Below are 24,901 nucleotides of genomic sequence, written 5' to 3' on the forward strand. Positions count from 1 at the left end.
TATCCTTGGATCCTGACCTCTTACCTAATTGATAAATGGTGCTGCCACTGGAAATATTTCATCTGTGTAGGGTAAATTATGTGAAAGGCTTTCTTGGTGGGGGAAGTTACTAAGTCTGAGTGCATGGGTGGTGTGAGAAGGGAATATCATTTGTAAACCAAGGAAGAAAGGATTCTTTTGGAGAATCCTGGAACAGCCTAGACATGTTGGAAAAATTAAATTATTTGAATGAAAAAAAGAGAAAAAATAAGGCACTGAATGATTCTGCAGCTGGCTGGTTCTTTGGAGGAGGGGGGAAATGGAAAAGAGGGTGTCTTCGCTGAGGAAGTATGTAGTACTGTGTACCCATCACAGATGGTGTTTTGAAACAGTATCTGCCAGTTTCCTGTGACCACAGTTGTATGTAGGTATTGCCAGTTGTTTGAAGAATTTTTCCCCCTTCAGGATGAGGATGCATGGTCATATCCCATCACCAGTGTGTTTCTTGTTAATATTGGGAGCAGAGAATCAGCAAAGTGATACTGTATAGGTTCTGATAACAAGGCTGGAATATAGATAAATTAATTTGCATAGATGACAACTGAGGATCAGGAAAGGCCAATTTTAACCTTTCAACTTGTAAATGGCAATTTACATATTTTGCATTCTGAAGGGACTTGTTAGGAACCTAGCTGTGACTGCGGTGATCCTTCAGTGGAGGAAGCTGAATAATTGTTTACAGGAATATCTTGCACATATGCTTGTTAATGTGCATGTACTTGGAAGTGTTTATTTACTGTTTCTTTTTCTGTATTTATATTGACATGCACTGTATATCAGACACTGACCACCTTGTGACTTTTTAAGCTGTTGTGGATGATCTAAGGGTGGAATTTTTTCAAAACCCCTCTTTATGTTTAAGCCATTGGCTCTCAAATTACTTGCTCTACCTGCTGGTTAAATTGTCGTGCATCTTTTTTTAGAAAAAAGATCAAACTACACGTATGCCTACATTCACGTATCAGTTTTGTTGAACTTAATAATTACATAAATTTTTAATTGCCAGCAAGCTCGTAAAGTGCCAGCAAAAATAAAGTGCAGTGAGGCTTTTTTTTTTGGTCTCTTAATGTCAGCTCTGAGTGTTAGAAAACCTTGCACTTGGATACAGAGAATACACTAACAGCTGTGACTGGGAGCATGTGCCAGAATAGAGATACTTGAGCAGATCTGACACTTGGCTATTTTTGACACCCATCTGTACTCCTCCCCTCCCTCTTTTAGGATGCACTGCCTCTCAATCTGTTCACAGCATATTTCAGCCTTTTATTATTGTGTTGTTGGTATTTTTCCCCAAATGGGCATTATTAGCCATCTGGGAGAGATTTTGTATTTTAAAAATGAGCATATTATGTTCAGGAGATTAAAGGGATGTGTATTTTTATGTAATCTGATATTATGTCACTGCAATTTTGTCCGTATGTGTCTGTGTTAGGTCCATACATGCACTGACTTTTGGGAAATGTCCTTGGAATCAAATCAGATGTTGAGGATTCTTGCACTTCCATAATAAATGTAGTATCAGGTACCTCTCTTCTTGGCTTTTTTTGTGCAGCAGTAGCACTCTCATAAAGAATGACTTTGGGGTTGCAAGCAAATGCATGTTGGCCTTGGTTAGCTAGAATTTTTGCACATCTTGGTGCTTATATCTGAGATACTGCTGCTGGGTGATACAATTAAAATTCCTTTAGAAGTTCTTTGGCTTCAAGAGATTTGCATGAATCCCTAGGATGTCTAGTTTTCACTGTTGTGTCAACCTGTTTCCCGATTATACCATAACCGAGCACAAATAGGTCAACATAGAAAACCAGACATCACAGAGATGGATTCTAACCTCATATTTTACCTAAAATATTCCGGGGGGGGGGGGCAGGAAAGTGGAAGCATTCTGCCCTTTGATCTGCCACCAGCACTATGAATTGGTAGTTAGCAAGGATGCAGGCTAATTATTATAGGAAAAACTAGGCCATAATTTGCAAGAAATAGGCTTATATTAAAAAAAATACTAAACTATGTTGATCCTGCATTTCTGTACAAAATACAGTAAGCCCCAGTGAACTCTAAAGCACTTACTTATGAGTAAACATGCCTGTGACTGCACAGTAGGTATTATTAAACTCCCATGTGTTGTTAACAAAATGCCAGTAGAAGTCAAGTTATGTGTTTACTCTGAAAAGGTTGCCCCCCCTCCCCCGCTTTTGGTTACAAACCTACCAGTCATTTTCTCGTACTTTCAGAATAGCAGATGTTGGCCTACAAACTGTTTTATGATTGCCCATGGCAATATTCAGGATGGTTGCCTTAAAAGGACAACCACTGATCAGAGTCATTGTAGCCCAGAAATAATGCTGTTCTTTCAGGAGATGGCCGGTATTAGGTCAGACCACCCCTTCTTTACTTCTGCTCTCCAGATGTGGCTGCAAAACTTTTTAAGTTCATGTTTCCAGAAAAAAAGGGTTGTTTTCAGAATCTGGTTTTACTTAAGACATCTCCGTCCTGGAGTGCATTTCATAAATTGCCCACATATTTTTCTTAGCAGAGAACTTAACTGGCTATAATTTTTAACACATGGCCACATCATGTGATATTTTCAAAACATTTGCACACAGCTTTAAGAAGGTCCCAGCAGAAATGATCCATCATCTCACAGCCAGCCCATTTTAACAGGGTATCTGCATTTTCCATTTAGCAGAGCTATATATTATTAGCTTACATTTTGGGTAGTAAAACATTGCATTGCTGATTGTAAAACATGGACTTTATTATCTGCTGAAAATTGATTTGGCATTTATAGCCACTGTGTACTAGAGAAGGCTTTCTGGTTTAAACATTAATGCAAGGAAGTGATGATATGTTTAAAGAAATGAGAACACAATTGCCATGGATGTGCAACTGTTAGTGTCCTTGTAATTTAACCTTGGGATGATCCACCTGTTTGAGGAGTTGTGTTTGTATGCTTTTGTTTGTCAGTGTATATAAATATGATGATACAACCTCAGACACTATTAACTTGTCTCAATTCTGTTTTCACTTGCTGTTGCTATGCTGTTATTTTAAGACAGCCTAGTTCTTTACAAGACATATTTTTACTATTTGTGAAATCTGTGCCTGGAAATATTTCAACCCTCCTCATCATTGTGTTGGTCATTGTACTTAATGCCTTTGTATAACTGATAGTTTTGGACAGTGAGTAAAAATCCCAAGGAATTCTTTACCAAATACTTTTGGCAACCTAGATTTCAGGAAAACATATTGAGAGTTGGAGAAATCCATCCAAATATTTCTCAAGAGACATATGATTACTAGCCCTATTATCCTTCTTGCTAATAATAATTTCTTATGCTTATTTTGAATGTTTTTTTATTTTTTATAAAATAGGGCTGTGGCAGGGATGAAGTCCATATGTGGCATATTGCCCAGTACATTCTAGGGTGGTGTCATTATTCCCAGGACAACAGCATGCAGTCTTCCTAAAAAGGGACATACACCCCTTAAGTTCTTCGGTTTCATAACTTCTTCTTTACAGGCAAAGGAAAACAATAGGAGCAGCATGTTTTGCCAGGTCACATGTTCAAACACTAAAAAACACTTTCGTGTGTGTGTTCTCAGATTGCTTGCTGAAGCCCAATATTTACTTGAGTCTTGTGGCATTATATAGATGAAGGAGAGGTTGAGTCTTCAATCCTATACAATATACACGATCCTGGAAATATGCCCATTAAACCTGCTGGGACTTATTTCATTCTAAATAAATGTCAATATGATTGTATTCAAAGAGATTGAGTTCTTACATGCATGTTCAACACTTGCTTCCATTGCATTTCATTGCTATACATTCTAACTCTGCCCTCCTTGTGATCAAGCTTGTACGGTGAATGTGCAGAACAAGGAAATGGAAACATGACAGCAGGTACTGTCCCTTATCACCTGCTGTACAGTGCTGGGGAACACACAAAGCCATTCACAAGGGCTCCTGTTATGATTACACATCCTGCCCATCTGCATGGACAGTATACTCAGACAGAAAGGCATAGAATGCTTTCATAAGCTTCTATTAAATTTGCAAGTGGTCTCTATTGAAGAGTGCACCACTACGGTGATATAAGGGCCCATGGAAGTTCTACCAGTAGTATGGTAGCCCTGTTCACACACACCTTTCTATCATTACTCAACCATCCACTGTTGTAGATGGATATATTACTGTTATATGGGGTTACCTTTAAAAAGTGTTTATAAAACTTTAAACTATTGTAATGCACTCTATCTGGGGCTGCCTATGGAAAGTGTTTGGAAACAATGAGTTCAGAATGCGAGTTCCTGACCAGTGCCAGTTATAGGGAGCAAATAACTTCCTTGTTAAAATCACCTTCACTGACTACTGGCACAATTCAAAGTGATGGTCACAATCTACAAAGACCTATACAACTTGGATCCAGGTTAGCTGAAAGGCCGCATCTCTTGAAATGAACTTGCTAGAGCTTTAAGATAATTGGGGCGAAGGTTTTCCCTCAGTTTTACTCCCTTCACAGGCTCTCTGGTGAGGACATGAGAGAAAACTTACCCTGAACCCCATCTTCACTGCCATATTTTCCAGTCAGGCTGACATCTAAGGTGGCTATAATACAGGGCGCTGCTGTTTCTTTTGACTACTATAGTTTGATTATTATTTTGTGTTTTAGTTCCATTTGCTTTATTTGAACCAAATACTGTTAGCTGGCTTTAGAACCATTTTTTTGCAGAAACGTAGGATGCCAAATCAATCAATCAGTCCATTATAGACCACACCTTGATGTAGATTGAACTATTAGTTCTGTAAAGGTGTAGCATTACTTTAACATCTTTTTAGTCTGTCCTTTTTACCTTGCCTGTTGTGCTCTTTCATGAAATGCACATGTAAATTACTACAAGATGGACTTGATTAAATTAACTTAAACCACCTGTCCTCATCGTGCCTCAGTTGGTTTGTGGCCAGACCTGTAATGTTTAATTCTCTGATTTTGACATTTTATGAGCCAAAGCAGATTAATTCTTCCTTACGTGATATCAACCTGGCAGGAAACTGAGAGACGTACAGTGGCCACACTTTGATCTGGTGTGAATCAAGTACAGTTCATACTAAGTGTTGACTGTTGTGCTCAAGGAAAATGAGTTATTGCTTGAAGTCATTCTTCTGAGTGAATTAGAACACATTTTTGACCCACGTAAAGCACAGAAAATGTGAAGTAAGGGTGCACAAAAGAGCACACAGACAAAAAGCTCTGTTGTGAAATTCTTATTTTGCGGGATGGGAGCTATGTATGAGTATTAGCTTTAGATAGAACAATTCAGTCAGTAGTGCTTGTAGTTTATATCCAAAGTCTGAAATCCTGAATACATTGCCTATGGGTATCATTATGCCCTATCTGCATATTTCTGGGTTATAAATGACAGTGACATAAAATGTCTGAATTCTCCCCTGTCTTGCCTCACAAAGCAGTCCTACTATTCATTTTGGACATAAAACTTCATGAAAAAAGGAAGGGGAGAGAAAAGCAGACTTGGTCCCTTCTGGGCACTGGCAATTCTGCCAAGGTCCTCATACCTCCAAGACTGGTTCAGTGCAATATTCTTCCCTCTTGTATGCATATGTTATACATACACGTATTCATTAAAGCATGCTTGAATGTATTTCACAATAGTAGGCAAGTTCTCCTCTGTTTTTATTTAATTTATTTTATTCACTTACATACCCCCTTTTTTTCAACAGTGTGACTCAGGCATCTAACAACATCTTAAAAATATTTCAGATTAAAACTATAAAACAAAAGCTTCAGTAAAAAGTATAAACTTAACTTTTAAAAGTTTGGAACCAGCTACAAGAAAACCGTCTCTTTGTTCTTGGCAGATAAGCCTGAGAAGTTGATGGGACAAAGCAAAAGACCTCTCCAGTCTATTTTAGAGCTCTAATATGTTCAAAAATGTCTCCATGTTGCCGAGTTCCATTGTTTCCCTTTCAGAAACTAGGTGGAAACTAGGAAGACATGGAAAAATATTTACAGGGCCTAAATAAAGAAAGTGAGAAAGAGGTGTTAAGGTGGGGCTGGAGAAACAAGAAAAATGCGTAGTTGTTCTTTGTGGGTTGCGGGAAGGAAGTGTATTAATTTCACTGGCATTTTATAGAGGTGATGTGGCTAAATTAGTTTGCCTGGCTACTAAAAATGAATATTCCATTGCCATAGATGGCTGGATTTGGGACCAGCCCAACTAAGTTTGCTTGTCTTTTAGCCTCACCCAGTTTTTGTTCTTTTGTATAGTTCACAGTTGCAATAGTACTCCAAACCAATTGAAGCCATTATTTTTACTACGCCTGTGGCATTTTCTTAATGCACACGCTGAATTTAAGTGTCAAACTCAAGGCCCATGGGCCAAATCCAGCCCTTCATGTCATTTTATGTGACCCTCCAGATGCTGGACTACAACTCCTTTATTCCTCATCATTAGACATCATGTAGAGTACAATTTAAAGAGCAGTGACCACTATGTAAAACAAACTATAGTTAGCGCTCTGTATCCATGGATTCGCTGTCCATAGATTCAACTAGTCAGTCATAAGGTTGATGTGGCCCTCGATGAAAATGAGTTTGGCACCCCTGGTTTAAAACTTGAGATTTCTGCTCTGACCTTTTCCATTGCTTACAATGTGTCTGCTCAGAGTTCAGTGATATTTAGTCTGAATGTATGCAATACAACAGCTGAAAAGAAGGAGAAATAATAGACTCGTATGTTCCAGCTGGCTTTGTAGACAATATTTTACCATATTGTAAAATATTTCTAATTTTAATACTTGTAAGGGTATTGAATTTTTATTCTCTTACATAGTCAATGATTTCTTACACATTGAGGTTTTTTTTAACATTTATTTGTTTTCTTCCTCCAATGGCATTTTTATATTTATTTATTTTACTTTGAAGTGCTGACAACATGTTTCACACAGTGCAACATATGCTTTCTTTAGCACATCGGACAAAAAATGCTATGCATATAGTTAGGAATGCTCATTTGATTTTTGTCCCTCCCCCTCATTTAGCTTGTGACACTTTTGGCTGGGTAGATAGACAGCCTTTTCGTTCACAACACTTCAAAGACAAGGTTGTACAGTCTGTGCATGTTTTGCTACTAAACAAACAAGGGTCCAGTCAGTTAACCACTGCTACAATGCAACACCATTGATGTTGCTTTTCTGAATCGGAGCAAGTGTCCATCCTGCCTAGCATCTATCAGGAGATAGATACCTGCCATGGGAATCACTAAAAAAGTATCACAGTTGCACCTATTTATTATGTCTGGTCCTCTTTAAGGATAGGTGTTACACTTAATTTTGATCTCCCATTTGTTGAATAAAAAACAACAAACAATTCATTTTCTTTCCTTCTTGCATTAATCGTAGAATCATAGAATAATAGAGTTGGACGAGACCACCATCTAGGCCATCTAGTCCAACACCCTGCAATGCAGGAAAAGCACAAAGTCCCTCTGACAGATAGCCATCCAGCCTCTGTTTAAAAGCTTCCAAGGAAGGAGTTTCCACCACACTCCAAGGCAGAGAATTCCACTGCTGAATAGCACTTACAGTCAGGAAGTTCTTCCTAATGTTCTGGTGGAATCTCCTCTCCTGCAATTTGAACCCATTGCTCTGAATCCTAGTTTCCAGGGAAGCAGAAAACAAGACTGGCCCCTCTTCCTTATGGCATCCGTTCAAATATGGATACATGGCTATCATGTCTGCTCTCAACCTTCCCTTCTTGCAGGCTAAACATTCCCAGTTCTTTAAGATGCTCCTTATAGGGCATGGTCTCCATAGCTTTGATCATTTTAGTTGCCCTGCTCTGGACACCTTTGAGCTTGTAAATATCTCTTGAACTGTGATGCCCAGAATTGGACACAGTGTATTCCAGGTGCTGTCTAACCATCGCTGAATAGAGAGACACCACAACTTTCCTTTTCATGCAGCTCAAAATCCCATTGACTTTTTTAGCTGCTGAATCACACTGCTGCCTCATGTTCCACTTGTTGTCCACAAAGACTCCAAGATCTTTTTCACATGGACTGTTATCAAGCCAGGCATCACCCATTCTGTATGTTTGCATTTCATTTTTTCTGCCTACCATGTTTCCCCGAAAATAAGACAGTGTCTTATATTATTTTTAGCTCCTAAAGACACTCTAGGTCTCGCTTTCAGGGGGATGTCTTATTCACTCTTCTTCTCCTCCAAGGAAGGCGCCTGCCGCATGAAGGAGAAGAAGGAAAGGTGTGCGCCCTTCCCTCCCCTCTTTCATCTTCCTCGGTGAAAGAGGAGAGAGAGCCGTCCCCGCTGGGGAAGGTGGACTCCTCGCTCGCCTTCCCCAGCAGGGAAGGAGACCGTTGCCACCTGGGAAGCCGAAGGAGGGCTCTTCCTCTGCCTTCCCGGGCGGGGAAGCAGGCCTTTGCCACTGGGGAAGGCAAAGGAGGGCTCCTCGTTCGCCTTCCCCAGCAGGGAAGGAGGCAATTGCCACCCGGGAAGGCGAACGAGGGCTCCTCCTTCACCTTCTCGGGTGTGAAATGGAGCAGTCGTTGCTGGGGAAGGCAAAGGAGGGCTCCTCATTCGACTTCCCCAGCAGGAAAGGAGGCCATCGCTGCCCAGGAAGCCTCTTTGGTGATTTCCTCCCTTTTCCATTTCTCGTTTAAATCTTAGCTCAGTTTTTTTCTCCTTGTTGTCACTGTTTGCAATTCTGCCTTCAGTATCTCAGTTTTAAGAAACACCCATTTATTATTAACTCCCTTCTCTTTTAGTATTCCTGTCCATGGAATCACGCTCAGTATTTCCTTAAATTTCCTGAAGTCAGCTCTCTTAAAGTGTAGAATGCATGTTTGACTTCTCATAGTCTCACCTTTCCTTTGTTTCACAAACTCCAAGAGCACATGGTCACTCCTACCTAAGGATTCCACCACTCCATTGACCAGATCCTCACTGTTGGTTTGGATCTGATTCAGAATAGCTAATTCCCATGTTGCCTTTTCTACCTTCTGGACAATAAAATTGTCTACAAGGCAAGTGAGGAATTTGTTGAACTTTGTACTCCTGGCAAAGTTTGTTTTTCAGCAAATATCAGAGTTTTTAAAAGGCTAGCTAAAAATGAAACTATGTGTTATTATTTTTAGATACTGACTGACTGGCAAATACCCTTTTCTGTAGCAGATGTAGCACAAACATAAACAAACATACTCTTCCCTCCCCCATTGTGTGTATTTTTGTGTTCATCTGTATGTAATTGTCCATTTTATTGTAAAAAAATAGCCATTTAGCAACATATTTTGATATGGGTTTTGAACCAAGTACAGCATCAAAACATCCAGAAATGACAAACTTAAGAAGATAATTACATTTTAAATAAATAATTTCAGAGGTGTGGCTCAGACTATTTAATACTGGAATTATTGCAAGTCAGATCTCTTAAGACATTCCTAGTTCTTCATTCACTGCAAATGATAGTCATTCTGAGATATAGGAGAAGGTTGTTTGTATAATCAACTACATAAGAAAATACTATGCTATTGGCTTTTCTTAAAAATTTCCAGGTATTACACCTTAGGGGGAACTTGCACATTAACTTTGAAATTTGTATTTTGCAAAATTATCATAGAATCGGAATAGGAAGAAACCCTCGTGGGCCATCTAGTGCAAGCCCTTTGTGAATGCAGGACATTCAGAGCAAGAGTGCTCCAAATAGATGACTATCTAGTAGAGGTGCAATTCTTCACTAAGTTTTTTCTCCCTATTCTCTTCCCCTTACAACAACAACTAATCCATTCCTACTAGCTATAAAGCCTATTTATATTATTTGTTAGACTTGTGCATTAATCCATTTTAGCCATTTTCCTTTGGCTTTTTCAGCTTCTCTGGACAGCTGTAATGGCAAAGGCTCAGTCACCATGTTTTTTCACCCAAAACGGCCCATGTGGCTGCTGGGTACAGCTTCTTCCCTTCTATTTAGGAGTACATGGCGCATGTTTCCTTAACCCCATTCCTCAAACCCAGGCTCGCTTATAAGGAAGTCAGGAAAGGGCCCCAGGAAGGATGCTTCCTTAACCTCGTTCCTCAAACCTAGGCTCCCTTGAAGGGAAGTAAGGAAAGGGCCCCAGGAAGGATGCTTCCTTAACCTCGTTCCTCAAACCCAGGCCCACTTGTAAGGAAGAAAGAAGAGAGCCCTTCCTGGATCTTTCAGCTGCCTAGCCAAAAACAGATTTTTCTATTAGCCGATTTTCAAGAGGCTCCCAAAAACAGATCACCCTCCAGCCGAATTGCACAAGCCTATTTTGTGTATTCAGAACAGGAAGAAACACACAGAATGGCAAGAGCAAACAAAAATGAAATACTTAAAAGGCAAAAATCCTGGCAGGTACAACACCATCAAGGGGAAGGTTTTTAAAAAATTAACATCAAGTGGCTTAACGGCAGTGTTTTTTTCCTGTTGCTTTTTTGTGCCTTGTGTATTGATATCATTCTCCAGGCATTCTCGAGTTATTTTCTACTGGCATCTTCTTGTGGTGCACCTGTTACGTTATGTGGCTATACTGTGAGCAAAGAGAAATTAGCTGACAAAAAATATCATGCAGTACTGAAAGGAGCCTTCATGAAATGCTACACTTCTGATTGTGGGAACAAGATCTTGTGAATGGTTCGCTCATATAACATTCCTGTGTCTAGAAAGTTAGCAAACCAGGGATTTCCACATTTTTTCCTGTTAGTTATCAGACCTGTTGGGCTTTCTCTCTCCTTCTTGCTATCTTGCTCTTAGTTAATTTCAAGGCCATTTTGCTTAAGTGGTTAATTTCAAGGCATTTTGCTTAAGTGGTTAGAACAAAAGGTAACCACTGGCTGGTTTATGATATCACTATGATCCCAAAAGTGATTTTTTTTTTTTGCAGCTAAGGTTGCTCAACAATAGAAGGTATTCTGTTATTTTTTGCATTTGTAATCATATTAACCTCTGTTAAAAATCACTATAAGCAGGATAGGAAAAAAACCTATGGTGAAGACAGCACAATGCTACCTTGATTGTTAACACACCTAATACATAGTTTCAATGCAGCAAAGGAATTGTTTTTTGTCTCCCTTTCCTTTTCTTCCATGATTCTGCATAATATAAATCTCGCCATCCCCTTCTTCTTTATCAATCAACTGTTGATACTCACCTCCTTCCCTTCATAACTCCCGCTTCTCTCTGAATCCTCTCTCCATTTTGATTTGATATCTCCATTCCATCACTTTTGTTCCTGAGCACCACCTACAGAATATTCAATCCACAGCAGCACAAATTCTACATTGAAACCCAGCTCTTCAACTACAGTAGAGTCTCACTTATCCAACATAAACGGGCCGGCAGAACGTTGGATAAGCGAATATGTTGGATAATAAGGAGAGATTAAGAAAAAACCTATTAAACATCAAAATAGGTTATGATTTTACAAATTAAGCACCAAAACATCATGTTATACAACAAATTTGACAGAAAAGGTAGTTCATTACACATTCATGCTATGTAGTAATTACTGTATTTACGAATTTAGCACCAAAATATCACAATGCATTGAAAACATTGACTACAAAAATGCGTTGGATAATCCAGAACGTTGGATAAGTGAGTGTTGGATAAGTGAGACTCTACTGTATCTGATATACTACATTCTGCCTCAGTTAGCAATGTCACCTATCCAGTAATGAGTAACAGCACAGCTTGTTACTGTAAGTCATAGAAAAGTAAGATTTTTCTTTATTTAATTAATAGTAATGTTATTTCTCACTTATGAAAATCCTATAAAATTTATGGGATCACCACAAGGAACTTGAAGTCACATATATACTTAAAAATATGTAATGATAGTACAGCAGTATTGTACTTCCATGGGTTATTTTATGGTTTGAGTATTGAACTATGACTCTGGAGACCAAGGATCTTATCCCCACTTAGCAATGGAAATCCACTGGGTGACATTGGGCAAACCTCTCAGCTAAGTAAAACCTATGATAGGTTCACCATTGGGTTGCCATAAAATGGTGGTGACTTGAAGGCACACAACAATGTAATGTTCCTCATTTCTAATTACTGTGAAAGGGAACAAACTGTAAGTAGTATGTTATTTGCCTGTGGACTTAATGGCATCATCCAATGGGCTTTTGTGTCATTGTCACCCCTTTGTGTTCTGCTTTCCCATAAGGTTGTATCCAAAGTGGTTTATAATATATTAAAGGATTTTTAAAAAAAAATGCAAACTCATAACAGGGATAATTCTGCTTCATGATAATTTCTATAGATAAACATTTAACAAAAATACGATAAACCCATAGTCATGGGCCTGATTGCCATCTCACCCATTTAATTCATGTTTTCATACCATTTTGTTCATTCAGAAGGCAGAAATGGTACACCCCCCCTCCGGTATAGAACTATCAATGAAACCAAAGCAAAGTGGGAACGGTAACCATTTGGTTGGCTAATTTTTGGTGCTCGGTTGCAGGCCCTGGCAGGTGCAGGCGCTTTAGGCCTGCTCACCACACACGTTCTCTCTTTCCAAGGTGAGCAGGCCCAAAGCATTAGCGCCTGCCAGGGTCTACAGCCAAGTGCCTCTTACTCGGCACTCGACACACTCAGCTGGGCCAAGCACCAAGGCCTACAGCCAAGCGTCAAGTGCCTCTTACTCAGTGCTCGGCTCTCAGCTGTAGGCCCTGGCAGGCGCTGGCACTTTGCCACCAATGGTCCAAAATATTTGTTTTTTGGACCTTGGACAAAAAGGGTAATTCAGAAAGGCACATGTTTTCGGGAGAGGTGCTCAAAAATGGAAACGGGGCCTTACGAATGAAACAAACAGAAACGGATAGTGATTCTATACAAATACATAAGACTAATCCATAGTATTGATCTCATCAAAGAGCTTAGTGATCAACCGGAAAAGAATAAAACCTAAAACAGAAATAAATGTACTCTACTTACATAGCTAGATAAATAGAAACAGAGACTTCTCTACAATTGATGTACAAACAATCACTAGCATACACATCTCTTACTTTGGCTTTCTTCCCCCTTGGCTTTCACCTATGGCCTAAATCCATTTCTCAGTCTGTATTAGCAGAGAATATTGAATCCATGAAAATTTGGAAAGTGAATACTTCTGTAAAGTCCATTGATTCAGTGGAATTAACAGTCATTTAGACTAATGTCTTCTCTTTCTTAACTCCTTTTAAGTCTCTCATAGACAGGTGAAGATTACCATTCTTCAAACACATTCCTGGTTTTGACATTGGTTGCTTCCTTCTTAAAGTACCATTTCCACCACCAAACACCAGTAAACACTATCACAATCATTATAGTAGTGTGTGTCCCTTGATGTTAGTATCTCCATTGAGCACCCTTTGAACTGTCATCAACTAGAATATTTAATTTGAAGAGTTGTCAATGGGCTTCTCTACATATGTAGAAATTGTTTATAGCGTCCAAGGTCAATGTTAACACCTTGAATTGTGCCCAGATGTTTGGGAGTCAGGAGACAACAGCTGGATCAAATATGTTTTCTGTGGCCAAGGCAAGCTGTTCACATAGATTCTGTGTAAGTTTTGAATGTAAGAAACTAGGAGATAGACTTCTGCCAGGTCAGAGATGGCTTGTCTTTCTGTCTCAGTATATAAATTCTGTTTGTCAGTGGCTGTCTTCTGTTTCAGTTACAGTACTTTCATATCATCTGCTTCCTGGTAGTTTTAACAGTGATGTCAAATACTAAAGTTACACACTATCTACCGCTGAAATCTACATGTAAGCCCGATCAATTTTTAAGATGTCTAAGTAAACATTATAATGCACAACCTAGTGCCTTCCAGATGGTTTGGAGTTAAACTCCTATCAGTATCAACTAGGATACTGAAAGTCAGGAATCATGGAAAGGCCCTGCTGCCTTTCCCTGCAGCACTGCAAACTAATTTGAGAAGTTGGCAAGGTATGTTGACAGCAAGATGAGAAATAGTCCAACCATATTATTGCTTCTTTGTTTTTCCCTTTCTGTGTACTAACCATCTCCTTTCATATCTTACAATTGCTTAATGCAATGACATGATTGCTTGTAATGGCTGTACCACTGAGTTACTGGAAGATGTTGCTCTCCTTACTGGTAAGGGCACACAATTGGTGAGTGGTGGAGAAGCAAACAGAAAAATCACCTACATCAGTGGTTCTCAACCTGGGGTCTCCAGATGTTTTTGTCCTACAACTCCCAGAAATCCCAACCAGTTTACCAACTGTTAGAATTTCTGGGAGTTGAAGGCAAAAAACATCTGGGGACCCCAGGTTGAGAACCACTGACTTAGGTGGAAAGGGAAGAGGAGGGAAATAGAAGAGGAAAGACTGTGAATTGGCATGGGAAAAGAGAAGGGTCAGATGGGGAGATGAGAGAACTGGGAGGGAAGGATGGATTAGATAGGAAGCATCATAGGCAAAACGAAAGGAGTGTAAAGGGAGGAATAATCAGGAACCAAGCCCAGGGAGCATGTTATTAAGGGATCCCTCTCATAGTGCCATTGCTAATCAATATACAAATCTCTAGTAAAAAGATGAGAGAAAGCACACCCACTGGAATGTTATAACAACATTTAACATTTAGTATGTTAGCTGTGTAAAATATCCTGCATTTCATTTTTTTGTTTTGTTTTTTGCAATTATCACATATATCTGTTTTGTGAGAAGCATCTGATGGTTTGAAATATGGTCACTCAATCCCTCTAGTTTATAGATTTTATGTCTTCCCAAATACAGTTGCCAAATATGTCCCATGCCCAGCCTTTGGGTAAACAAATCCTTTTTAAATGGACCACAACAATCTTTTCTGCTCCTTCACTAGCTATTCTTTAGATCAGCATATTTTATTTCCATTTCTACTAGAGCAGGCTTTCTGGCACAAGTCTTAAGGGAGAAGTTTTGCTTCTTAAATCTTTATGGTGTGCTTAATAGTTTTGTCAAAAATGTTTAGCACTTTTGGCAGTTAGGTGTTTTTGCTGATGTGCCACTCTGAATGTATCATACCTGCTCTGATGGATGATCCAGTGGGGATTCCTCTTCTGCAAGTAAGGCTTGCTACATCCAAATCAAAATAGCTCTTTGTCACTTTGATAAGCAGCTGTGTTGTAAATATATCCTTTTGGCCTTGCAAATAATACATGTGCTCTTACTTAATTTCTCCCTGTTCCTTGCTGCTGTGAAGGAAGCAGCTTTCATTGGTACGGCAGTGTGAGACTAGCAGATTTTGTCTTGAAAAAACAGTCCCAAATTGACTTTTCTTAATCATACTGATCCAAAATGAATAATATTTTAATATATACATAATGGGACTTGAGCATGTGCACTTTCTGATATCTATGGTGCATGTCCTGGAACCAGAACCATAGTAGATAACAAGGAGTAACTGTATTATGAATATCACAAATGGTTAGGAATGGCATATTCACAATGACAAGACATGTTTTTAAAAATTGGTTTTTCTTCTTTATTTGCAAATGAGACAAAACATTCACTATCAACCCAGTTTCATTGTAAACCACTTTTTTAAAAAAAAAAATCTGGAGTATAGTGTCTTTCACTACAGAGGTGACATTGTTCAATTGTCTATATTTGAATACATTTCCCTCCTAAATATCTTTCTTTCCAATGCAGACAAGTAAGTGAGGCATGGTGTCTCAGATTTACTTCTTTTGGACCAAATCACCTTTCATACCACCTCATGTATCAGGCTGGAAGAAAAGTGGGATATAAATTTTACCATAATTACTCAAATCTAGTGCTCACCTTTTCTCGCTAAATTACCTCTCCAAAATTGCAGGGCACATTATATTTGATGGCTCATTAGACTCAAGTAAATACAGTATTTAGTTAATTAATGAGATATTAGGGCTTGATTTCCACCTCCCATCTGATTTTTTATTTTTTAAAAACAAAACAACAATTCACTTTAGACTCAGGACCTCATCACATTAAGGCTAGAATTTGCCTAAATCCGGCGGGGACTGATGAGGGGCGTTGGGAACACATCGCCCTGCAACCTGCATCGCCCGCCTTCCCCTTCACCTCATCCTATCATATGGAGGAAGCATCACCTGTGTTTCCTATGGAATATGGGAAGCCTCCTGTGTTGCCGCCATGGCCTTCTGTGACACTTCGACTTCACTTGAGGCACGGAACCCCACCAGAAGTAGATCGATGTCATGTGATGGGAACTGGCAGGTTTTGTGCCTCAAGTGCAGTCAAAGTGTTGTAGGATGGGCAATTTTGTCAGAAATCTAGTGTTAGGATCTTACCTTTAGGCATCAAAGTGTGTTGGGCTGGCCCTGAAAAAGTTTCTAAAGAATTGTATTGTATTCAGAGGATCTTTGTGAAAATAAAAAAGGATTTGAGCTCAAGACTCATCTCTTTTGGAAATCTAAATAAAAATTGCAAAAGAACCACTGCATACTCCCATGATGCATACCATTTGTTTATCATCTTTCACTCTTTTTTGAAATAGGAGTGACTTAAATGGGTAGGGGAGGTGTGTGCCACATTGCTTATGCATAATTTAAGACAATTTATGCTAGTTCAAAACCAGATGTATTTCCATTCCCACCCTGCATAATCTACCATTTATCTTCTGTTATTATCTTTCATACTTGGTACTCTTCAGTAAGCACAGCCTGACACATCTTATGGCTTTTGCCTTATGAGATAAAATAGATTGAAAAGGATGCTTTGACACCACCTGGAGAAGATGAAGTAACCCTGGCGCACTGTGCTTTGGGAGCAGGTGAAAGATGCTAAGAAATGTGTAAGTGTGTGACATAGCTGAGGGGTTCCAGTTTGAAGAAGGGAAAAATAATAATAAAAGGAATAAGAAAAAGAGAGAGGGAGGGAGTAGGAGCATTAATACATCTTCTTGAGGTTTGATGAGACATCTACTGCCTACCGTTCCATCTGGTGCTTATGATAGCCTGGCATATTAGCATGCTGCAAGTTCATAATGTATTCAAGGCAAGAAAGCATCACTTGCATATTAATTGAGGCATCCTCTTTCTCAGAGCCTCCTTTTGCATTTCAATCATGTTTATTCCCTCTAAGTCACAAGCAGACGGAGTTGTAATGGGTTTTCTTTCTCCCCCTTCCTCCTCCAAACTGCAGAAGTGTTTTGTACAGGCAACCACCCAAGAGGAAGTTCTTGCATATTGGGGCAAGGGTTGCAATTGCCTGTGGCCAAGAAACAAAAGGCTGCATTAGAGCTTCACTTTACAAACTATGGTTGGGTAAAGAACGGATAGCTTGTTTTAAAGGAAGAGATCCACACACCTTCATGTAATGTGAACAACATATGTTCACACTAAATTAAGCCAGCATAGACCCCTTTAAAATGTATCAGACCTATGAACAAACCTCTGAGGATGCCTGCCATAGATGCAGGTGAGACGTCAGGAGAGAATGCTACTGGCACATGGACATACAGCCTGAAAATCTCACAGCAACCCTGTTTCAGAGCAATTTGAAAAAAATTAGGTTCCTCCTTGCTTCTGAAATATTGTAATGAGTTATAAATATTGTCATCACAGCACCCACAGATTCCACTGTCCACGACTAGAAAATACCCTCCCCCCAAAAAGTAAGCATTGATTTAGCTGTTTTATAATTGACACCATTTGACTACAGTATTCTATATAATGGGATTTGAGCATTCTTGGATTTTGGTATCCATGGAAGGGAGATCCCTGGAACCAAATGCTAGCAGATACCAAGAGCCCACTTATTTTGTATCTAGTATGTGTAATCAAACTCAAAATAATTTGAAAATCTACCCAAAATCTGTTTCCTCTTTACTTTTATTTTAGATCTAAGAGATATATCCTAGTCTTTTCCCATAAAGCTTTAGACTAAGTTTCTATCAGTTATAGTCACATTTTGTGTTTAGGAGTATTGGTTTTTATTAACTACAGATTGTGCTATTGCAAATGTTCTGAAACCCAATTCTTTACAAAATTCACACATTATGTATATGGTTTGATGGAAGGAGGGAGAGATTTAGGGTAGAACTAATGCAGTTTGACACCACTTTAACTGTTATGGCTTAATGCTATGGAATTGTTGGAATCTGATAAGGCATCAGCAATTTTTGCAGAAAAGGATACAGAGCTTGTAAAACTACACCTCCCATGGTTCCATAGCATTGAGCCTATGAAAGCTTATGCTACCAACTTAATTCTTTGCATACTAGTTCTCATCCATAAATTCTGGTGAGACAAACAGTCCATTCAGTGGAGTAGCACTGAATCATCTTCATGCATGCCATTACGGTTTGCAAGGATTTCATGATGCCTTGAAATTGAAAACTTTGACAAATTAATTTTTTATGTTACAATCTATGAAATACCACAGCCAATCAATCATTTGGGTGTAAATCAGGATGTCCAAGCAATTAGTGGCAATCTGTTCCTCAACTTAGCGTATGCCCACTTCTCTGAACCACTAATTTGCCCTAGGCTCCCCTTGGTAGATCTCAGGGTTCAAATGAAAATAGAAGAGATCACACAAGTGTATGGTCGAATACTTTTGAAACTAAGATTGTCTGAGAGCACTGGCATTTTAAAGGTGTGCAATAAACATTGTGGACGAAGGCAAGTAAATAAAATATCTAAACATCTCCTCTGTCGGTAAAGCTGATTTGGCTTTCTATTGCTGGTAGAGGACCCATCCATGCCAACTGTGTAAGCCATGTGCTGCAACAGATGCCACAGTCATTCCTCTTCCCTCCTAGCTCATTTACATTTTTCATTGAGGGAAGTATTTCCCTGGAGACTTCACAAGATGCAAGGAAACAAACACATTATGCTCTTCTTGCCATCTTAAACAGCGAAGAAGATTTTCCTGTCTTCTATTTGACTGGGGAAAAATAGACTTCAAGCACAAAAATTAAATCAGCAAGCCTCCTCTCTTTCCCGTTATCTATTCATACAGTTAAGGGCTATCACTGTCAGGCAGCATATTCCCATTTATGGACATAGATAATAGTTAAGAAAATGTTTTATTTTTCACTTAGTACATGCCTATAAACATATTTACGCTTTTAGTAAAGCTATATGTGTTTTTGAAAAGGCTTGCAAGTCCAGTTGTTTACCTATATATAGCATACTATATACTGGATGGAGTGAGTGGTTCCTCCCAGTCACCCATTTGAAGGTCATGCAATCATACAATTGGAAGGTGCCTTATGGACCACTGAATTTCCCTCCATGAAGAACATCCAGCTATAGTATCCTCAGCCAGTAGCAGTTTGTCGCCTGTATGAAAACATCCAGAGCTGGAGATCCTCTAGGCCATTGGCTCCATTATTGTGCTCTTACTATCAAGATATTTCTTCTAATGCTCAATCATAATGTATACTGCTTTAATTGAAAACCATTAGACCTGATTCTACCTGTGAGGAAGTAGAGAACAAACTTGCATCTTCTCAAGTAATCTGTAGTTTGAGTCTTAATGCTTCCATTCTTTCAACTGTTTAGTGTGTCTTTTAAGGGAGAATAGTGGGATGATGATGATGATGATGATGATCATCATCATCATCATCATCATCATCATTAGCTACATATTATACTTTCTATAGTGTTTTGAAGATGATATAGCTCTCATTTCCCACCTGCTCTTATGCTTATGATTTATAATGGCACAGATTGAGTTGAGAAAGAATGCACCATCAAGGTTTGCCAATGAAATTCATGACAGTCTGGATTTGAATTTGGTACTTTTCTATTTTAATTTATCATTACAGTCACTGTTCCTCATATGTTCTAAGGTGTGTGAAAGAGAGAGGGGGAGAGGGACATTTTGGAAAGCGATGTACTGGGATATATGAATAGGTATTGTTTGTATTGCATGTCCTAAACTTCAACAATATGAAAATCATATATGAATTTGAGATTTTGATCAACCCTTGAGTTATATATTTGTGCTATTTTTGCAGTTTTTGTTTCTATTTTATTTATTTTTCAAATCTTGTTCTGCACACTAATTTGTGCTTCTATTGAGAACAGAATGGCATCTAGATAAGGAAAGAAAAGAATACATGCATCTAATTCTCAGTCAGATAAGAAATCATTATTGCATTAAAGTTATTTACAAAAGTAAATGTGGTTTTTGGTTCAAAATTCAAGCTACCGACTTGAATAAAATGCCTATTTATTAGTCACACATGTAGGCCTACTCATTAACACTAGCAGATGTGTTGATTAACATCATCATTGTTATTCTAATGCTGAGGAAGGCACTGATGGTGCTGAATAGGATACTGGAGGAGGCAGAGGGGATGACGCGCAACTTTAGTCAATACTTACAAGAGTCTTGAAATGTTTCTTAATGTCCTACAGAACTGTTAACATCTGCACATCTTGTGAGGAGTCACATTTGTTGCAGCTGTATTCTAGCTCCAACGTAAAAAGGAAGCGGGAAAGTCAGAGTTAAGAATGAAGCAGCTGGTTTTCAACAAAAAGATTTATCATTTTCTCTCATTACCCTAGACCCAAAATAAATACCAGCAGGGCTGTTTGAAGCAACATTGTCTTTTGGTTTTAAAAAGTGATAGGCTGAAATCTTTGGTGTTAAAAGTGAAGTTGTCACTTCAAAAATGAATTTATTAAAATGGGAAGATGATTCTACTAGGTGACTCAAGAAGAAAGATATATGAGCATTGTGGCCCTAACCTAGCTATGTCTGTGGTGCTAATATGAGTGAGAAAGCCAAATGGCACAAAAGAATTGAGCAAAGGCGATGTGCATCCATTTCGTGGGAAAGGCCTAGAGGACTGAACTAGTAGGACTGGAATAACTTAAATTCAAATCCCACTGACCTGAAACTCACTAAATGTGACCAATCAACTCTCACAACTTTTCTATTTTACCCACAGGAAAAGGAGTAGTCTGGATGTATACTTTGGGTTTTTTCCTATATCTGTTCCGTTATGAGCAACATGGGCAAACTTTGGCCCTCTAGGTATTTTGGACTTCAACTCCACAATTCTTAACAGCTAACTATTAGGAATTGTGAGAGTTGAAATCCAAAACACCTGGAGAGCTGAAGTTTGCCCATGCCTGATCTAATTGGCATTTGGTGTAGAAATTGCTTTGTTTTCCAAGGAACTCTTTCATGCATTATTCATTTGATAGGGCATCTCCCTCCGTAACAACATGCATTTCCTGTACCACCTACACATGAAGGGTATTGGTGTCATTCAGCCAGATTACAGTGCATCAATATTAAAATTATTAAAAGATGTGTGGAGGCTGGGTAGGTTCGAAAGAGAGTGAGGAGTAGCAAAGGGGAGGAGAAGATAGAGTCAGGATAGAATCAGGAAAGGAGGATGGAAAGATGAGAGGCCAGAAGGAAGGAAGGACGGAATCCCCCAAAACTAGACAAAAACTTGTTAATTATTTTGAATGATATTACTAATTACACTACTTAGTTTTTTCAATCTATATAGCATGGATTAGAGTCATGGGGCCATCCAAATGTTGGAATTGAATGTCTATCAACCCTAACTAGTATAACCTATGTTGAGAGTAGATAGTAGTCAGCAACATATCTGGGGCGTCTAACATTCGTCACAGAGGTAGACATGCTCTGCTGTAATGATAGACATGTCTGACAGAATACTAAGGGACTTGCTATTTTCATCCATTCCTGCATCCTGATCAGTATTTCAGAACACACTGGGCTAATCATAGACATCTCCATCCCAGATTTTACACTAGTTTGAATCAAAGAACAGAAATGTGTTATGATTATCTGTAGGAAAGGAACCAGCAATTAAACTCTGCATTCATTGAGTCTCATCTGTTTCCAGATTCTTCTTTGTAAAAGTCTGTCAGGTCTGCCAAACACAGCAGTATTCTCTCCTAGCCTGTCCATTCCAAACCTGGCATCATTTGCTGTCCAATGTTTGACTAACCAAATTGAAAGGTTAACAATGTAGTTTGTAAGGATATAAACTGGGGCTTTCCCTTTTCTATTACTGCTTTTCCCATGGGTTCCATCCCCACTACCCCATTATAAATTAACATTGGCTTAGAAGGCATAAGTTATTCCCTGGCATTTCCACTCCATCATTTTCTTCCCCATGTTTTGAATAGGTTTCGACTTATTTATTTAGAATTATGACTTTAAATTTGTATTCCGCTTGTCTCCTGGTATATATAGTCACGGATTTTCAGCAGTGATGTCAAAAATACTCACAAATGTTGTAAAATGTCACAGAAAATTATTTTGTCCAAAATGCACTAGTTTTTAATGCAACTTGCAAATTGTATAGGAGAATTTTCATTTAAAAAATGTAAAATGAAAATAATTATTTATTTTATTTATATGCCACTTTTCTCTTTGTGGGGACTCAAGGTGGCTAACCATCCCACGCTTGGGTCATAGTTTAAAAGATCAATACAAAATTTTTAAAAAAACTATTAAATAATACAGCAGGAAAAGTTCCCACAGGTGGCTGGCCAATCAAAGGCAGCCCCTGTTTTCCCCCTGATTGGCTCAAGCTGGCCACCACAAAACATCAGGGAGCCTTCTTAAGGCTGCGTTAGGCTACGCTGAGCAGCGCGCCTTCCAGTGTCCCAGCCTACCCACCTTTCATAAATGTTTTCATGTTTCATGATTTTTATTGAGCATTGCTCCTTTGTTGGCATGTGGCTTGGGCCCTGGATCTGGCTTGTCTATATCCCCCCCCCCCAACTGGAGGAGGTAGGTCCGGTGGTTTTCCAGGGGTGCGTTGGTGACGGCATTAGCCAGCAGCAGGCTGCCCACTTCCAGATCCAGGACCCATGCATGGCTGCCAACCCAGATTCTCTTCTGTAAGCAATTGTGATGACCCATGGGCCTTGTAGTCCTGTTCAGGACATTGTAATTCCTGATGAAGATGAAAACTTGGGTTTTTTACCTTCCCAGTCTGAACTGGATTCCTCTCAGCCAGATCTTTCCCAGGCAGATCTGGGAACCTTGCACCTGCAAGAAAGTTGTCTCCCAGAAGTATGTCAAACAAGCCCAGAGCCTACTTCTCCCGTGTTCTTGCGCCGGGAGTTTTGTAAACAACAGAGAAGTTTGGATTCAGCTTCGCGCAGGAGTGCAAGAATTGCAGCTAAGAATGTAGCCAATTAAGACTGCTTCTCGTGAGAATCTTTAAGGAGTTTAACATCTGGTCTCAGAGTTTAGCTTTCGTTTCTGATTCCCAGAGAACTGCTTCGGTGGGAAAGTTAGACTCTATATAGGTGTTTTGCCCGCGTAGTAACTTCGCGGAGTCAATTCGTCAGCCTACGGAGCGAGTTGTGTCTGGACAGCGCGCTCCGATTCAAGCCTCGCTCCTGCTCAAGCCTTGCCTTGCTATCCAGCCTTCGCCTTGCTTCCCAGCCTTTGTTTATCTACGGACTTTGCCTTGTTTCCCAGGACCAATCCTTGCCTTGTTCCACGGATTTTACCAAGTTATTCCACGGACCTTGTTCTTGTTCCTAGTTACCTTGTTCCACGTTTTAAGCCTTGTTTCAAGTATCAAGTTATTTCCTAGCCTTGCTCAAGTTTATGGACTAAAGGACCTTGTCATCTCCCCTCACTTTGCCTGGCAAAGTGAGTGTTTCGGTTATTGGATTACAACTTTGGACCTTAATATTTCATATTGGACATTGTTTCTTTGGACTAATTTTGACCTTTCCTGAAAGGTCTGCTTCTGGACTAACTTTTACATTTGCTTTTACTAACTTTATATATTTCCTTAATAAAGATATTAGATAGAATCTGGCCTCTGCGTATGGTTATTGGTGCTCTGTAGCCTGGGTCGTGACAGTTTGACTCCGCCACCCTAAGCACCAATTAACCTCGGCCAGAATGTCTACCGGAACCGTGCCCGGTGGGCAGCCACTGAGCTACACCATCAGCAAGGACGAAGTGGATCGCATCCGCGACAGACTCAACGCCCAGGATGGAGAAATAAAGGGCTTGCGGGAGCGCGGAATCCGCCTCCCGGCCATGGCGTTGCCTACCAAGTTTACTGGAGAAGCTTCTAAGGTTCATGTTTTCCGTCGCCAATGTCAAGCTTATCTAGAGGCCCGTGATGCCGAGTTTCCCCAAGAAGACATCAAAGTGGCGTGGGTTTACAGTCTTCTAGACGGGCCAGCGGCCAATTGGGCGACGGCACTGTTCGACCAAGCCTCTCCACACCTAAGATCAGCGCAACACTTCTTGGACCACCTCAAGGAGACTTGGGGAATCGAGGACAATTTGGAGGCAGCCGGTCACAAACTCCGTCGCCTTTTCCAAGGAGACAGACCTATGTCTCAGTATATAGCCGAGTTCCGAGTGCTGGCCCACAACACCGGCTGGAACGATGTAGCCCTCAGAGGACAATTCCGGGAGGGTCTCAACATTGAAATGCTGGAAGAAATCTCCAAGGTGGATCCTCCCCAGACCCTCGAGGCACTCATTGATCAATGTTTACGGGCTGAAGTCATGATTGCCAACAGGAAACAGTGGGTTCGAGGCCAGGGCAGTAGAGCCGGGGCAAAACCCCCCGCTCCCGCCAGCGTTCAGCCACGTCCAGTGTGGAGACCCCCACCGCCAACCCCATACCCCAGAGGAGGCGAGGAGGTGCCGATGCAGTTGGGCAATGTGCGTCCCAGACTAGATGCCGCCGAGAAGGCCCGTCGTCAACGCTTAAACCTCTGTTGGTACTGCGGGAACGGGGGCCACTTCGCCAGAGAGTGCCCAGCCAAAGGGAAGCCTGCCGCCCGTCTTGCGGCGGCGTCCTCCACGGAGACGAA

At 40.0% G+C, this 24,901-nt stretch overlaps 1 protein-coding gene across 5 annotated transcripts in view; it reads left to right on the forward strand.

Moving 5' to 3' along the window:
• Positions 1–24,901, forward strand: part of runx1t1 (RUNX1 partner transcriptional co-repressor 1) — a 179,063-nt gene that overhangs the window by 59,171 nt on the left and 94,991 nt on the right. The window lies entirely within an intron of this gene.

Source organism: Anolis carolinensis, chromosome 4 (assembly GCF_035594765.1).
Source record: "Anolis carolinensis isolate JA03-04 chromosome 4, rAnoCar3.1.pri, whole genome shotgun sequence".
Classification (NCBI taxonomy): domain Eukaryota; kingdom Metazoa; phylum Chordata; class Lepidosauria; order Squamata; family Dactyloidae; genus Anolis; species Anolis carolinensis.